We start from the raw sequence: 4,284 nt of genomic DNA on the forward strand, positions 1-4,284 counted from the left end.
TCACTGCCTCCACATAACTAAATAAGAATCCTATCAAGCAGGTGCATCTGATATATCCATCTTCAATCTATGTTTTCTTCCAACTAAATAGCTACTATGACAAGCTCATATTGCTCGGCATTTTCTGAGTAGCACATATATCCTTCATGGTCATTTTGACATATGTCATGTATATATATAAGTCAAATGCTCTAAGCATTTGCACACTGAAAAGTCTGAAATCGCATCAGACGTCCATGACATTACCCTCCAGAGTGAGAAAAGCATGTAAAGCTAGATTATACAGTATTAGTGACAATATTAGGACGTAAACTGTACTTACTCCAAGTAAACCACTATAATTGTAATCCCAGAAGCTTTACCTTTTCCAAAAGCATATGAAACAGCAAGTGCAAATGACAGATGAGTTATCGCTCTACGCTAACTATAGACATGTACTCTGTTGTAAAAAAAGAACTACTGCAGAGATGTACTCTATATAATACTCCCTCCGTCCCAAAATAAGTGACTCGACTTTGTACTAAAGCTAGTACAAAGTTGAGTCATTTATTTTGGGACGGAGGGAGTAGTATTTAAGGTGAATCCTTGTCCATGCCAAAAGGAAAAAAATAGAAGAGGCTCAGCTGGAATACATTTAGAAAAGGTTCTCCTTAACGACAGAACATGATTCATGGTAGTATCCATTAGGAATCCTACATAGCTACTACGACTCAACGACTTGCAAAACCAGATTGATTAACAATTTACATGACTGATGCTTGTCCTAGTCCTTACTCTGCACCTAGTAGCAGTGGTCACACCAAACAGACTGTAAAATCATTTGACGGAAAAACCTCACCTCCTCGACGGCCGCAGAATCACTGGAGCAAATCCACCTATTAAGTAAGAAAAATACAAATAAACATACATACTCTATCTCTCCAACAGACGCGCAGCTTCCCGCACCACATTCATGCCGGCCCAGAGCTGCAGACCTGTATTGATGTCGCGCAATGTGACCGGATGGGAGGGCGGTGCTGACCGCCGCGATCAGACCAGCGACACTGCTTCAATGCAAATGCATCGTCCCAAGAAGGCAACTCCGGTCGATTCGCCATATTGATGCGGGCTGACTGTCAATTCGCTTGGTTTCTCCATGGGTTTTTTAAAGGACATCTCAAATTAAAAACTGATTTCATCTTATTGCCCTGTATGATAGATTTTCCACCGCAGAGAGAGAGGTATGTAGAGTACAAATTTATTTAGAGAAACTGAGTGTTATTCAAGTGGCAATATACATCAAGAAACAAAAATTGGAGCATACTACTCAGAGGAAGAGACATATATACATCAAAACTATGTAGCATGTGCATATAAACTTATGTCCAGAAAAGAGTTGGATTAAGATTTTGGTATATGAAATCAATCTGGATGACATTGAGGCAAATCCAAAAACACCAAGAGAACATGAAACTGATATTTTTCAAAACACAATTAGCCAACATTTATCATGGACCCCATTATGGGATAATCAAAATTACCTCCCAGGATTCTTCCCTTGCCCTGCTGATTCCCACCTTGTAAGGCACTGTGTGATCTGAATTTGGATGTATATACAACCATCTTGTTCTGAATAAAGAAAGCGAGGTTGATGAAAACTTCAAAAGAAAAGCATACATAACACGGAATGAGAGGATGACGGGTCTGAGCTAGATATGTTGAGTCTACAATGCAGTGCTAGATCCAATAGATTTTCCTGTCATGGTAGGTAAATATTTTGGAAGTAATGTGGTCTAGCAGGTAAGCTAAATATTACCTGGATCCCAAAAACATATGACACGTCCCTCCTACCTCCAAGTAGGATGTAATTATTCTCCAAGTATGATGTAAGTCTTCCTTCAAACATTTAAGCTGCACCATTACACAAGTACGGTTTGGCCTCTCCTCCCACAATCCAATAAAAGCAAATTACCTGCAGGTGTACAACACGCTATCTTCAGATTCCTAGCAAGAACTCTGCAAGGTACGCAGTGCACGTCATTGCAGAGCATGCATTCTCTCGTCACTTTTGCGCTTGGCTCGTTTGACCGGTGGGAGAGCTCGACCGGGTAGCCTACTGCTAAAGTTGTGTCAGTCATTAATCATTGGCTGTGTTTCTTCCGTGCAGTCAAGGAGGAGGAGGAGGCGGCGGCGAAGGTCACCAACTTCGCAATCAGCTGTTATGACTTACCACGTGGAGAAGATCATGGCGAGCAGCAAGCTCCTCCCGGCCAGCCAGGTACGGTACAGGAAGTGCGGCCCCGACGAGAGTGCTGGTGTGGCCGACGCCGCGGCCACTCTCGTGCAGGGGGCGGCAGCACCGCGGACTACTCATCACACCGAGGAGGGCCTGCCTTCAGAGAGGAGAAGGGAGACGGTGGAGGCTAGATGGTGACCATACAGGCTTCACGGCGGCGGATCGAGAGGGCAGAGCGGCGAGACCATACAGGCGAGAGATGTGATCGGAAGCGAGGGGCTGGGGAGACCAGGCGTGGGACGTGCGATCGTGGGATGCAGTTGCTTCCCCGGTAATTGTTCCTTTTTTCGTGCGGGGATTTTATCTGTTTGTTCTGTTACATTGGATGTTTTTTTTCTACGGGGGTCGCACCAGGTGAGGCGGGGGAAGTAGCGATATCACGAGGGGGCGGGAAGGAGGTCGAACGACGTTCGATCCTCCTTTAATATACTAGAGATTATGATGAGACAAACTCGTCATAATCAACTTTTTAATCTTGTCATAAACTATTTGCAACAAGTCAAGCATTATAAAACATTTTTAATCTTTGTCAATCTATAGATCCATCACTGCATTTTAGACTTGAAGTCTTTCAGATGGTCCATCAAGTTCTAAACTTGAATTATGTGTATGAATGCTATCTCGGATTATTTTGCCGTATTGCCAATTCTGGAGTCGGGGCCCATTAACGCTTATCCATGTATTACAGGTTCATTGTTTGGTTCAACAATACTTTGTTTGCATACCCTGAAGGTCTATACGAATTTTCCAACATATATAGTTCAACTGCATATTTGATCAAAGTCTCCATATCTTATGCACAGGCTTCAGTATCAGCTGCAGTAAGAAATTTTAGAACCACTTCAAGCATTTCTTTTCTTTGACCTGATCACAAAGATTTTGCAATCTCATCGATTTGCACTATCCTCCCACTTACTTTTTGCAGAAAACATTTTCTTCAAAATTTCCGCACTCTGTGGCAAAACACTTTGCCTCGGTGTAGTGATAGAGGAATACCCAACCGTTTGGGAGAACTTACAAAATATCACTTATCTTACTGATCTGATGGCGTTCCTTTTCAGTGTAAAAGCCACAATCTCTAAAGCATCACATTAAAAAGTATATCGGCGAACTAATTAATGTCATCTTTGATCGCACCATGTCATACATAGTTTGATTACATCTACTCAAAACACTCTACTCTTAGTAGCATTTCTAGGAGGTGCAAGCTATAAAATATTTTTCACAACTCATCAACCATTCGTTAAATTTGTAACTCAAATATATTTTTCTGCAATCCAATTGTAGAAACATAATTTTCTTGTTACAATAATTTCTATTTCATTCTGAAAATATTTTGAAACATTCCAAAAGATCCAGATTTATGTCTCAATTAGTAAATATAAATATCTACTTGAGTCGCCCTTGAAGATAGATAAATTCACTGCTTGCAACAAAACTTATTGGACTACATACGCAATATGCATATTTCGAATTATTTTGTTTCTTGTTCTTTATGGCATGTGAATGCTATTTTAGTTTACTTCACTATTTAGATGAAAGCTACAAGTGTCAGATGATTCGTAATCATATGATTCCAAAATCCATCATTATGAAATTTCACCATGCGGGTTTCTCCAATGTGACTAAATGCAATGCCACACATATGTGGTATTATTTTAGTATTGCGACATTTAGCATGTTATGGATGTTAAATTCTATCATCAATATTCATAACTTATATCCTATTCACAATAGGAACACTGCCTTTTGTTCATTGCACCGAACAACTATTGTTCTCTTATGAACAACCTCCTTGCAACTTCTATGCAATGGGCTAGAGTGCCTAAAACTCTAAAATGAATTATGACAATATATTCAGAGGTAATATGTTGATGAAAAAGTATCATAACTTTTATAAACACTTCAACCCATATTTTATCCTCATAAATTTGTTGGTCAAACGTAGTAATTCTTGCATCGATTCGCAACAACATGCAATTGAGTCGGTATCTTATGATCAACTTTTA

The 4,284-nt window shown here is 40.2% G+C and overlaps 1 long non-coding RNA gene across 1 annotated transcript; it reads right to left on the reverse strand.

Moving 5' to 3' along the window:
- Positions 1-633: 633 nt before the first annotated feature.
- On the reverse strand, positions 634-2,529 carry LOC123169713 (uncharacterized). Its single transcript, XR_006484927.1, has 2 exons — positions 2,210-2,529; positions 634-2,095 (listed from the first exon to the last, which is right to left on the reverse strand). It is a non-coding gene; the product is annotated as an uncharacterized lncRNA (long non-coding RNA).
- Between the last annotated feature and the right edge of the window lie 1,755 nt (positions 2,530-4,284).

The sequence above is a fragment of the Triticum aestivum genome, chromosome 1D (genome assembly GCF_018294505.1).
Source record: "Triticum aestivum cultivar Chinese Spring chromosome 1D, IWGSC CS RefSeq v2.1, whole genome shotgun sequence".
NCBI classification, from domain to species: Eukaryota; Viridiplantae; Streptophyta; class Magnoliopsida; order Poales; family Poaceae; genus Triticum; species Triticum aestivum.